General features: G+C 41.9%; 1 pseudogene; it reads left to right on the top strand.

The window, feature by feature from the left end:
* The first annotated feature begins 834 nt into the window (after positions 1 to 834).
* Positions 835 to 1,370, top strand: LOC116898113 (annotated as a pseudogene).
* The last annotated feature ends 13,070 nt before the right edge of the window (positions 1,371 to 14,440 follow it).

Genomic DNA, 14,440 nt, shown 5'->3' with positions numbered 1-14,440 from the left:
GCCTATGAATTTCATATAAAGTCATTGTTTTGATAGCTGAGTAATATTCCACTGTATAGATGTACCACATTTTCTGTATCCATTCCTCTGTTGAAGGGCATCTGGGTTCTTTCCAGCTTCTGGCTATTATAAATAAGGCTGCTATGAACAGAGTGGAGCATGTGTCTTTGTTGTATGTTGGAGCATCTTTTGGGTATATGCCCAAGAGAGGTATAGCTGGATCCTCAGGTAGTGCAATGTCCAATTTTCTGAGGAACTTCCAGACTGATTTCCAGAATGGTTGTACCAGTCTGCAATCTCACCAACAATGGAGGAGTGTTCCTCTTTCTCCACGTTCTCGCCAGCATCTGCTGTCACCTGAGTTTTTGATCTTAGCCATTCTGACTGGTGTGAGGTTTTTTGGTTTTTTTTTTTTTTTTTTTTTTTTTTTTTTTTTTTTTTTTTTTTGGAGCTGGGGACTGAACCCAGGGCCTTGCGCTTCCTAGGCAAGCGCTCTACCACTGAGCTAAATCCCCAACCCCTTTCTTTTTTTTTTAAATCTATTGTTACCATTTGCTGGTTTCAAGTTTGCCTTTATGATTTGATTAAAAGTAGTGTTTTGATTCCCTTTCTATAATTCTTCTAACTTTGTAGAAAGCTCAGCTATGGTTACCAGAGAGAGAAATATTCGAGTCAAGAGTGGAAGACAAGGAGCGGAAAGATGACAATTCACTTCAACAACAACAGCAACAACAAACAAAACAAACAAAAAAACCCACACCGTATCCATCTTTGGAACAGTAACCCGAGAGCGACCATAACAGTATATATACCGCTCTCTTCCTGTTGTCCACCATGGCGCAAGACCAGGGTGAAAAGGAGAACCCCATGCGGGAACTTCGGATCTGCAAGCCCTGCCTCAATATCTGCGTGGGGGAGAGTAGAGACAGACTGACCCGAGCAGCCAAGGTGTTGGAGCAGCCCACAGGCCAGACCCCTGTGTTTTCCAAAGCTAGATACACCATCGGATCCCTTGGCATCCGGAGAAATGAGAAAATTGCTGTTCATTGCACAGTCCGTGGAGCCAAGGCAGAAGAAATTCTGGAAAAAGGCCTGAAGGTGCGAGAGTACGAATTACCGAAGAATAATTTCTCAGACACTAGCAACTTCGGCTTTGGGATTCAGGAACGCATTGACCTGGGCATCAAATAGGCCCAAGCATTGGCATCTATGGCCTGGATTTCTATGTGGTGCTGGGTAGGCCAGGTTTTAGCATAGCAGACAAGAAGCGTAGAACAAGCTGCATTAGGTCCAAACACGGAATCGGCAAAGAGGAGGCCATACCCTAGTTCCAGCAGAAGTTTGATGGGATCATCCTTCCTGGAAAATAAATTTTATCCAAAGGCCCATAAAATTTTCTCAGAAATGCAAAAAAAAGAATGGTGTGTATACCTACAGTTAACCATGACTCTTCTTCGAGGAGCCCATACCAACACACCAGCTTTCTACGACGGTCTGTTGGAGAAGCTCACACCCATGCTCTCTGGTGTGTCTTAGTTCCTTTGTACAATGACTCTTTCTCTTGACCTTTAAGTTTAAGCCTGTGTCATCTCCAATTCAGTCCTAGTCACATAAGCTATGTCTATTCCCCCATCAAAGTCAGGAACCCTGGTTTGACCTGAATTGAGTCCCTAAAAGTTTGGAGAAATGCTTTAGGCTGCCGTACGACCACTCAGAGCTATGTCTCTGTCCCCTTGTCACTGAAACGAATCTTGGCAGAGGGAGACTTCTAGCCTAGGCTGAGCTCTGGAGAAGCAGAGATAGAGAAGAGGGGATCAGCCACTCCGGTACTCATACCCTCACCGTGGGCTGCAGGCAACCTGCAAACATCTGCACACCCATAAGAGCACAGGCAAAGAGAATCTCTCCAGATCAAGCACAGAAAGGGGATACCCAACTCTCAACTCCTAGGGTCCAGTCCACTCAAGGTGGCTTTTTCTTTCTGCTCTATGGCCAAAGTCTGGGAGTGCTGTAATTTCCCCATTCTTTCTTCTCAGAAACTCCAAGTCCTTCCTAGTTTTGTTTGCTTCTTGATTTTTTTTTTTAATAAACCAATGAAAAGAAACAAAACCCACGAAACAGACAAAGAAACCACTCACCTCAGTGCTGCAGGGGGAAGCTAGTCAACCTTTAAATTAAAAAGCCTGCGGTTTCCAACGGTCTGCCTCTGAGTGTTCTGCACACAGCCTGTCGCCCTGCTGATAGGAGCAACTCCAGGAACTTTTATCTTAAGAAAGAGAAGTCTGGGGCTGGGGATTTAGCTCAGTGGTAGAGCGCTTGCCTAGGAAGCGAAGGCCCTGGGTTCGGGTCCCAGCTCCGAAAAAAAAAAAAAAAAAAAAAAAAAAAAAAAGAAAGAGAAGTCTGGAACAAAAAGCAGCAAGGGATACAAGCAAAACACAGCAGACCATGAGAAGAAGGCGAGGTGCAAGGAGAGAGGCAGCTGCATCACCTGTGGGTGCAGGAAAGCAGCCATTTTGGGAGGACGTGACTGGCTTGGGGTGTTTGTCCGAGAATAACAGATGTCGGTTTGACTGCAATTTTCCATTACGACTTTTAGACGAGAGACATATGTACGTATGATTTAAAGAGGACTGGGACTACATGGTAGGTGCTCCGTGAATTATAAATGAGAAGGCTCTAAAAAGAAATTAGGGCGATTTTTTTCATAAACAAAAAAAAATGGATATACTGATCACATTTGAAAAGAGTGCTTAAATGCTGAGAAGAATGAGACTAATAATAGCCAATAATATCTCCTTATGTGGAGAAATCTCATTAAGTCATATTCGATATGGTCAAACTTATTTTTGTACAACTTAGCTCGTACATCAAAGGTTGGACTGGTCTAGAAGGTGATTCAAAATTCATAATTAAAGCCATCTGGCCCGTTACTTTGTAGACTGAGTAATCTTTCTTTCACTGCGTAGCTAAAATAAAAGTCCTTGGCCCTGTTTCTCCACATTCTCTTTGGGGCTATCATGAGTCCTACTGTTAATTTTATTCCTTAGTCTTGTTATGCTTTTTAAAAATATATCTTATTATCCTTATTTATGTTGATATGTGTTCATCCATGTATGCATACATGTGTATGACTGCCCCAGAACACTGGAAGAGGATGTCGGATTCCCCAGAGCTAGAATTAAGGACGGTTGTGTGTCTTCTGACCTGGGGACCAAGAGCGAAATCTGAACATCACAAACCACTGAGCCATCCTTTAGCCCCTTGTTACAGGCTTTGTTGGTCTGTTGGGTTGCGTGATTTTCCTGTTTTGTTTTGTTTTGTTTAATCTGTCACTTCTTAGAGTATAAAACAACTTTAATCTGAGAAGAAAGAGAAATACACCTTTATCCACAGGTAATGAGTCAGAGGTTGCAAGATTCACACCATAAAGTTCTTTCAGTCCACACCAGCATCATAAGGGCGAGTCTGAGTCCATCCAAAGCAGAGGGCTATAGGGGACTTGGAATAGAAAATGGGCAAAAATGAAACAATCTCCTCCAAAACCAAAACAAAAATCATGGAGACCAGCATTTTGATTTTCTTTGTATTGCCAGCATCAGAAAGGCCATTCCGTTCTTTTTTTTTTTTTTTGATCGTTGTTTGTTTTTGAGATAAGCCAGTATCAAATGGAGATGTTTTTTTATATTTTCCAAGGTTTATTTTTATTGTGTGTACATACTGTGCCTATGTGAATGTATGTCATGTGTGTGTAAGTGGTCATGAGATCCAGAAGGAGATATGGAATCCCCTGGAGCCAGAGTTACAGGCCACTTTAGACCACCCGATGTGGACACAGGCGAAGCAGGCTCTTCTAGGCAAGCCAGAAAGGCCGAGCCAACTTACCACTCTTGAGAAATTGTCATCCTTGATATTTTTTAAACTTGTTTTTAAGTTTGTTTCTGTGAAATGACTTTTATTGTGACCTATACTTATGACATTGTATATAAAATGGTTTTTTTTTTTTTCAAAAAAAATTATTAAGTTCTTTCCATAAAATAACCCAGAGTGGCAAGTTGAAAGATAAAAGATGTTACCAGACATTTAGGGGCAGCTGCCAGGCTTTGGCAGCCTTAACAAGCTAAGGTTCACTACCCATCCCCAATATTCCAATTAAAGAGACAAATGACTGTGAAAAGAAGAGAAAGGACAGTATTCGATGTGACCGCGTTTAGGTTCATTGGCTCCACCCCCAAGTCCACCTTTGCTGCTCTAACTTAATCTAGGCTTGTGCAGGGGAAGGAGCTAGTCTTCCTGGTGAAGGTGTGGTCCTATCCAGCACTGACAGCATCTGTTATGCAAATTATCAGAGCTGTGTGAAATCTCTCCTAGGGCGTAAGTTACTCCTGTGGCTGGGACACAGACTTGAGCCTTTTCCTATGTGATTCCCAGGGACTTTTTTGATTCTGTGGAGTCCATGGTTTCAACAGCGGTGTCAGAAGTTTAAACTATAGGACCTTCCGCCAGGACAGTGCAATCCCACTGAGAAATAGCACAGATGACACAGTGTCCTATTGAAAGTTCACAGCTGTGATTAGAATAAAAAGGGTCCCGAGGAGTCCATTATTTCTGGAGCTTACATTATGCTGGGCCCCTGCCAAACTCCTCTAATTATTTACCTGATTCTTCCAAATAATTAAATGATAGAATCGTGTCTGGTTTTTTTTTTAGATCGGGAAATTACAGTTCAGCAAAGTCAAGCAAATGACCAAGATGCTGTGGTCACTAAATTGGTATGAAATTGCTTTTTTTCCTTATGAATACGAATTGTGATGGCTGATGTTGCTTGTCACCTTGACTACATCGGGGAATCGACTTACACCCAAGCTACTGGGTGCTCCTAAAGAGGGATTTCTTTATGTAATCAGATTATTTAAAGCAACCATCCTAAATCTGAAGCATACTTTCCGGGTAAGAGGACCTGAAAGGAGGAAGTCTTGCTTTTTGCCTGCTTTCCCTCAGGCTCGCTGGCAAGGTCATCAGTCTGATGCTTAGTCATTCCTTCACTGATATTAGAACAAACTTCTTTAGGATTCCACCCTAGACTGAATACCAGCAGCTCTCCAGGACTCAGGTGCGGGATTGGGACCACTCAGACATCCAGCCTTGTGGACTGAACAACTGTTGAACTACCCAGACCACAGCACATCCTGTAAACACACACACACACACACACACACACACACGCACATATGAATATGCAATGTAAGCGTATGTATGCAAATGTAATACAAAGTTAAAGCAAGAACCAAACAGATTATGGAAATGCTGCCTAAGGTTGGCCTCTTTCAAACTCAAATCTCCTCAAACCTGTTTCTGTGCTGTCTCTTCATTCCAAGGAGGCAGCAGCAACGTTAGTCAGATCTCATCTTGCAAGGAAAACAACCACCTTAAATCTTGAAACCTCTATTTACAAAGGTCATAGAGGCGTCAACCGAAAGATTCTCCTCTCGTATCCTAGTATAGGTTTGACGTCTTCCTACTAATTTTATCAAGGAGCATCACTCGGATGACCTTAGTTTAGCAATCAGAATAATACGGCGGGTGCATTAAACTGGACCCACACGCTTGCATTTTCCTAGAAAACAGAACATAAAAATAATCACCCCTGCTGCAAACAGCCAGATTCTATGTACGAAGAGGAAAATTAATGAATTCTTTCTTGATAGACAAAGGATAGAAAGTCCAAGCGAGACAACCAAATCCATTCTTTAATTCGCAGCCAAGTAATTAGATGGCAATGAAATGCATCCTTAGTCTCTTGTACAAACCCAACATTCCCAGAAAGGGAATGAGCCTGCAATTACTTAAAGACAGTGGAAGTTGGTATATATGCTAATGACACGATAGAAAATAAATCCCTTATCAAAAGAATGTCTAACGGCTGAGAGAAGTGCACAGCATCCCTGTGATGAAAAGAGATAGAAAAATGTAGTTTTCTTACATTTGTCAGCCTCTAAGTGCAGCTGCTCATCAGGCAGGGAGACCTGGGGATGGAGAGTATTCAGCTTTTAATCCTCACGCTCTTTCTTGCTCAGAGTAGATCATAATACTTTGGTGTTGTAGAAATGTAGTTCTTTGAGGCTTGAAGAATATTAAAACTCGGGTGTCAAACATCTCATTAAATCGGGACAGTTTTACTTGTTTCCAGACAACAGAATAACTTAAAATTGGAAACTGGTAGTTTTATTACCCAGCCACAGTCCTGTATTTTTAAATCAAAAGTAATAAGTGTGTTTTGTTTTATGTGTTCTGTACCGAAAAAAAATTTTTACAGTATTTCATGCACTGTAATTATATAGAATTATATGTACTTACTGTTTGCATAATTGTAAAGTTTGCAAAGAAATAAGAGTCAAATTGCAGGCTGACATTTTAAAATATGCATTAGATACAAATTGCAAGTCAAGTAACATAGACTTTTGCATTTACTGAGCTGAGAACTTTTGTATTCAGACTGGAAATATATATCTGTATCATTAAAGAGAATCCCAAGTTCATTGGCAGCTCTTTATTATCATAAATATGATATATATATTTATATTAACATTTTCTATTTCTAGTTAAGATTTCCTATTCTATTCCTCTTAAGATAAGCTTAATTCCTTGAGTAGATTAACAACCATCCTACTCCTTCAGAAACAAGGCACTTCAGCTTTTGATAGTTGCCCTCACTCATGGGTCACAAACTATCTTTGGTTTTGCTCTCTCTGACTCCATGACTGTTTTAGTTCGTTTCCTTCGTCTGACCTTCTGTTGCCAGTTCATGTGTCCACCTCAGGATAATGAGCACATGGTTGTTGGTTTTTGTTGTAGGGTGGTTTGAATGAAAATGGCCCAGGGTGGGCAGGCTCCTGTGTTTGCATGCTTAGTCCCCAGTTGATAAACTGTTGGGTGTTGTGGTTAATAATAAAAAAATGAAGCGGGCACAAATCACCATGCCACGCTACCTCCTTTTACTCTCTGTCTCCGGTGGTCTCTCTGCCTCCATGACTTGCCAGATCAGCCGCCATCCATCTGGTTCCCAAGGTGAACCACTGCCACGCCAGTCCCATACGGAGACCGCCTATCTCTCGGCTCTCTTGCTTCAGACTCTGCTCACATCCCCACCAACCTGGTAGAATCAAAACTCAATATGCTTCTAATTTATCAATCAGATTTATATCAGTAAATTCTCACCCCACAAAATGTCCACACAATAAACTCTGAACCAATTAATATTGATATAAGCTGCCCACCTAGATAAGACAAATTGTCCTATAAAAATCCATCCCTTATGAAATATTCATAACTACCTGTGGTCCCTTAAGGCCACACAGATCTGGGTCGTCCTTCTCTGCCACCATCTTGGTTCTTCTCCTCCCCTCCTCCTCTCTCTCTCTCTTCTCTCTAAAACTCTGTGCCCACCTAGCTTTTTCACTGCTCAATCACAGACCTTGCCTTATCCTGTGCCTGCCCTCACCTGCATATAGCATCAATTCACAGTTGGAAAAGATTAGGAGGTGTGTCCTTGTAGAAGTAGGTGTGTCCCTGTGGAAGAAGGTGTATCACTGGGGTGGGCTCTGAGATTTCAAAAGGTCATGTCAGGCTCAGTGTCTATGCCTCTGTCTCTCTACCCCCTCATCTCCCTTCCTCTTTCTCTCTGTGTCTCTGTCTCTGTCTCTGTCTCTGTCTCTGTCTCTGTCTCTGTCTCTCTCTCTCTCTCTCTCTCTCTCTCTCTCTCTTTCTGTCTCTCCCTGCCTGCTGCCTGAGGATCAGGATACAGAGTTCTCAGTTATTACTCTAGAGCCAAGCCTGTCGGCTTCCAACCACGACCATCATGGACTAACCCTCTGAAATTATACGCAATCCCCAATTAAATGTTTTCTTTTATAACAGTTGCCCTTTTCAGTTTCTCTACTTAAGAGCAATAGAACAATAAATAAGTCATGCTGTTCTGTCAGTAGTGAGAGACAAAGAGCCATATATATACTGTCATCTTTGGCAGCCTGAGGAGGTCCCCAAGTCTTTTGGGACTTTGACTCAAATTCAACCAGGACTCATGGCATTGATACAGAAAAAGAACAACAGACATAGCCAGTTGGATGCAAAGTTAGGGGTTTGATTAAAGATGTTGATTAAAGATACTTTCATGTAGACTTTAAGTGAGGGAATGGAGATGAAGAGGCAAGCAAACAGAAACCAGGACACACGCAAGTGAGCATTCCAAGGGAAAATAGGGGGAAAGTAGGGAATATCTAGGTGTGAGTATGGGCTCCTCCAAAGAAAGTCACTATTGATCATATTACTATTTTCCACATACACCATTTTGGGTAACTCACACATTACATTTCTAAAGGTTGCTCTGATTGCTAATCTTGGTTGTCCACTTATCTACATCAGGAATTAACTAAAATACAAAAATGGAGGGGAACGCTGGTGAGAGACTTTTGCTTAATATAAAGTAGGAGAATCCCCTTCTAATTTGGATCTCAGAGGTAAGAAGACACTCCTCTAATCCAGATCTTCTGAGGTGGGAAGACCCACCTCAAATCTGGGCCACACCTTCTGATGCAAGCCTATGTAGGAACACTGGACGTGTGAGCTTTTGCTCTCTCTGCCTTCTTGCTCCCACCTTTCTAAGAAATCCATTCCTTCTCTAGCACTAGAGCCTGCTTCTTTAGGATCCCAGTGTCTACTGAAGACCAGCTGAGACACCCAGCCTCATGGACTGAGCAACCACTGAATTCTTGGAATTTCCACTTACCACAGCCACAGCCACATAGACACACACACACACAGCCACACAGCCACACAGACACACACACACACACACACACACACACACAGACACACACGACACATAGACACACACACAGACACACACACACACACACACACAGACACACACACACACACACACAGACACACACACACACAGACACACACAGACACACACAGACACACACACACACACACACACACACACACACACAGACACACACACACACACACACACACACACACAGACACACACAGACACACAGACACGCACAGACACACACACACACACACACACACACACAGACATACACACATACAGACACACACACACACACACACACACACACACACATGCACATAGACACACACACACACACACAGACACACACACACGATGTTTCTGCAGATGCTTTGGATAGAATTATAATTTGATAAAAACCAGTAGACACAAGGTTTACATGTTCTTTCTCTGCAAATGGGATTTCTGGTGAGATTACTAAAATCTCTCAGGTTTAGAGCTGGAAGGGACATAATGGGTATTAGTTGTTCTGGAATTCTTGGCTCTATGCTGGTGAGAGGCTTCCGTTGGGTCCTGGGTGAGAGGCTCTGCCTCATTCCCTGTGTTCTCATCACGCCATCTGCTTCACATGAACATCCATCAGTTATGAAAGGGGGCTTAAGTTTGGCCAGTGGAAATATGGTAACCCTAATCCCTAAAGGCATATATAAAAACTCTTGGATTAGAAGACAGAGTAGTCCGGTGTTTGGCCAGACTCCGGGGCCAGCGGATCCCTGACCTCAGCAGCTCTCTGCTCCCAGGCTCCCTGGAGGGGAGTTCTCCCGCCTGGTCGGGCGGGCACTCCTGAGGCAGCAGAGTGGAGGAGACCACCAACGCTGCCCACCCCTGCCCACATCCCTGGCCCAGGAGGAAACTGTTAACGGCCTCTGGGTACCCGTAGAGGAGGGCCCAGGAGCAGCAGGTCCACCGCGTCTGAGACACCGCACCTGAAGGGACCGACCGGATAAACAGTTCTCTGCACCCAAATCCTGTGGGAGGGAGAGCTAAACCTTCAGAGAGGCGGACACGCCTGGGAAACCAGAAGAGACTGCACGCTGCACACAGTACTGATCCCAGAGGAAAACACCAAAAGATATCTGGAAACTTGGTGCACGGAAACTCCCGGAAGGGGCGGCGCAGATCTTCCTGGTTGCTGCTGCCGCAGAGAGCCTGTGGGCAGCACCCCGAGAGCGAACTTGAGCCTCGGGTCCACAGGTAAGACCAACTTTTCTGCTGCAAATGACTTGCCTGGTGAACTCAAGACACAGGTCCACAGGAACAGCTGAAGACCTGTAGAGAGGAAAAACTACACGCCCGAAAGCAGAACACTCTGTCCCCATAACTGGCAGAAAGAAAACAGGAAAACAGGTCTACAGCACTCCTGACACACAGGCTTATAGGACAGTTTAGCCACTGTCAGAAATAGCAGAACAAAGTAACACTAGAGATAATCTGATGGCGAGAGGCAAGCGCAGGAACCCAAGCAACAGAAACCAAGACTACCTGGCACCATCGGAGCCCAATTCTCCCATCAAAACAAACATGGAATATCCAAACACACCAGAAAAGCAAGATCTAGATTCAAAATCATATTTGACCATGATGCTGGAGGACTTCAAGAAAGACGTGAAGAACTCCCTTAGAAAACAAGTAGAAGCCTACAGAGAGGAATAGCAAAAATCACTGAAAGAATTCCAGGAAAACATAAATAAACAAGTAGAAGCCCATAGAGAGGAGACACAAAAATCCCTGAAAGAATTCCAGGAAAACACAATCAAACAGTTGAAGGAATTAAAAATGGAAATAGAAGCAATCAAGAAAGAACACATGGAAACAACCCTGGATATAGAAAACCAAAAGAAGAGACAAGGAGCTGTAGATACAAGCTTCACCAACAGAATACAAGAGATGGAAGAGAGAATCTCAGGAGCAGAAGATTCCATAGAAATCATTGACTCAACTGTCAAAGATAATGTAAAAAGCAGAAAAGCTACTGGTCCAAAACATACAGGAAATCCAGGACTCAATGAGAAGATCAAACCTAAGGATAATAGGTATAGAAGAGAGTGAAGACTCCCAGCTCAAAGGACCAGTAAATATCTTCAACAAAATCATAGAAGAAAACTTCCTAACCTAAAAAAGAGATACCCATAGGCATACAAGAAGCCTACAGAACTCCAAATAGATTGGACCAGAAAAGAAACACCTCCCGTCACATAATAGTCAAAACACCAAACGCACAAAATAAAGAAAGAATATTAAAAGCAGTAAGGAAAAAGGCCAAGTAACATATAAAGGCAGACCTATCAGAATCACACCAGACTTTTCGCCAGAAACTATGAAGGCCAGAAGATCCTGGACTGATGTCATACAGACCCTAAGAGAACACAAATGCCAGCCCAGGTTACTGTATCCTGCAAAACTCTCAATCAACATAGATGGAGAAACCAAGATATTCCATGACAAAACCAAATTTACACAATATCTTTCTACAAATCCAGCACTACAAAGGATAATAAATGGTAAAGCCCAACATAAGGAGGCAAGCTATACCCTAGAAGAAGCAAGAAACTAATCGTCTTGGCAACAAAACAAAGAGAAGAACAGCACACAAACATAACCTCACATCCAAATATGAATACAACCGGAAGCAATAATCACTATTCCTTAATATCTCTCAACATCAATGGCCTCAACTCTCCAATAAAAAGACATAGATTAACAAACTGGATACGCAACGAGGACCCTGCATTCTGCTGCCTACAGGAAACACACCTCAGAGACAAAGACAGACACTACCTCAGAGTGAAAGGCTGGAAAACAACTTTCCAAGCAAATGGTCAGGAGAAGCAAGCTGGAGTAGCCATTCTAATATCAGATAAAATCAATTTTCAACTAAAAGTCATCAAAAAAGATAAGGAAGGACACTTCATATTCATCAAAGGAAAAATCCACCAAGATGAACTCTCAATCCTAAATATCTATGCCCCAAATACAAGGGCACCTACATACGTAAAAGAAACCTTACTAAAGCTCAAAACACACATTGCACCTCACACAATAATAGTGGGAGATTTCAACACCCCACTCTCATCAATGGACAGATCATGGAAACAGAAATTAAACAGAGATGTAGACAGACTAAGAGAAGTCATGAGCCAAATGGACTTAACGGATATTTATAGAACATTCTATCCTAAAGTAAAAGGATATACCTTCTTCTCAGCTCCTCATGGCACTTTCTCCAAAATTGACCATATAATTGGTCAAAAAACGGGCCTCAACAGGTACAGAAAGATAGAAATAATCCCATGCGTGCTATCAGACCACCACGGCCTAAAACTGGTCTTCAATAACAATAGGGGAAGAATGCCCACATATACGTGGAAATTGAACAATGCTCTACTCAATGATAACCTGGTCAAGGAAGAAATAAAGAAAGAAATTAAAAACTTTTTAGAATTTAATGAAAATGAAGGTACAACATACCCAAACTTATGGGACACAATGAAAGCTGTGCTAAGAGGAAAACTCATAGCGCTGAGTGCCTGTAGAAAGAAACAGGAAAGAGCATATGTCAGCAGCTTGACAGCACACCTAAAAGCTCTAGAACAAAAAGAAGCAAATACACCCAGGAGGAGTAGAAGGCAGGAAATAATCAAACTCAGAGCCGAAATCAACCAAGTAGAAACAAAAAGGACCATAGAAAGAATCAACAGAACCAAAAGTTGGTTCTTTGAGAAAATCAACAAGATAGATAAACCCTTAGCCAGACTAACGAGAGGACACAGAGAGTGTGTCCAAATTAACAAAATCAGAAATGAAAAGGGAGACATAACTACAGATTCAGAGGAAATTCAAAAAATCATCAGATCTTACTATAAAAGCCTATATTCAACAAAACTTGAAAATCTGCAGGAAATGGACAATTTCCTAGACAGATACCAGGTACCGAAGTTAAATCAGGAACAGATAAACCAGTTAAACAACCCCATAACTCCTAAGGAAATAGAAGAAGTCATTAAAGGTCTCCCAACCAAAAAGAGCCCAGGAAAGACAGGTTTAGTGCAGAATTCTATCAGACCTTCATAGAAGACCTCATACCAATATTATCCAAACTATTCCACAAAATTGAAACAGATGGAGCACTACCAATTCCTTCTTTGAAGCCACAATTACTCTTATACCTAAACCACACAAAGACCCAACAAAGAAAGAGAACTTCAGACCAATTTCCCTTATGAATATCGATGCAAAAATACTCAATAAAATTCTGGCAAACCGAATCCAAGAACACTTCAAAACAATCATCCACCATGATCAAGTAGGCTTCATCCCAGGCATGCAGGGATGGTTTAATATACGGAAAACCATCAACGTGATCCATTATATAAACAAACTGAAAGAACAAAACCACATGATCATTTCATTAGATGCTGAGAAAGCATTTGACAAAATTCAACACCCCTTCATGATAAAAGTCCTGGAAAGAATAGGAATTCAAGGCCCATACCTAAACATAGTAAAAGCCATATACAGCAAACCAGTGGCTAACATTAAACTAAATGGAGAGAAACTTGAAGCAATCCCACTAAAATCAGGGACTAGACAAGGCTGCCCACTCTCTCCCTACTTATTCAATATAGTTCTTGAAGTTCTAGCCAGAGCAATCAGACAACAAAAAAGGAGGTCAAGGGGATACAGATCGAAAAAGAAGAAGTCAAAATATCACTATTTGCAGATGATATGATAGTATATTTAAGTGATCCCAAAAGTTCCACCAGAGAACTACTAAAGCTGATAAACAACTTCAGCAAAGTGGCTGGGTATAAAATTAACTCAAATAAATCAGTAGCCTTCCTCTACACAAAAGAGAAACAGGCCGAGAAAGAAATTAGGGAAATGACACCCTTCATAATAGATCCAAATAATATAAAGTACCTCGGTGTGACTTTAACCAAGCAAGGGAAAGATCTGTACAATAAGAACTTCAAGACTCTGAAGAAAGAAATTGAAGAAGATCTCAGAAGATGGAAAGATCTCCCATGCTCATGGATTGGCAGGATTAATATAGTAAAAATGGCCATTCTACCAAAAGTGATCTACAGATTCAATGCAATCCCCATCAAAATACCAATCCAATTCTTCAAAGAGTTAGACAGAACAATTTGCAAATTCATCTGGAATAACAAGAAACCCAGGATAGCTAAAACTATCCTCAACAATAAAAGGACTTCAGGGGGAATCACTATCCCAGAACTCAAGCAGTATTACAGAGCAATAGTGATAAAAACTGCATGGTATTGGTACAGAGACAGACAGATAGACCAATGGAACAGAATTGAAGACCCAGAAATGAACCCACACACCTATGGGCACTTGATTTTTGACAAAGGAGCCAAAACCATCCAATGGAAAAAGATAGCATTTTCAGCAAATGGTGCTGGTTCAACTGGAGGTCAACATGTAGAAGAATGCAGATCGATCCATGCTTATCACCCTGTACAAAGCTTAAGTCCAAGTGGATAAAGGACCTCCACATCAAACCAGATACACTCAAACTAATAGAAGAAAAACTAGGGA

Source organism: Rattus rattus, chromosome 4 (genome assembly GCF_011064425.1).
Source record: "Rattus rattus isolate New Zealand chromosome 4, Rrattus_CSIRO_v1, whole genome shotgun sequence".
NCBI lineage: Eukaryota > Metazoa > Chordata > Mammalia > Rodentia > Muridae > Rattus > Rattus rattus.
The sequence above is the reverse complement of the archived record's forward strand: the minus strand, read 5'-3'. Positions and strand labels throughout refer to the sequence as shown.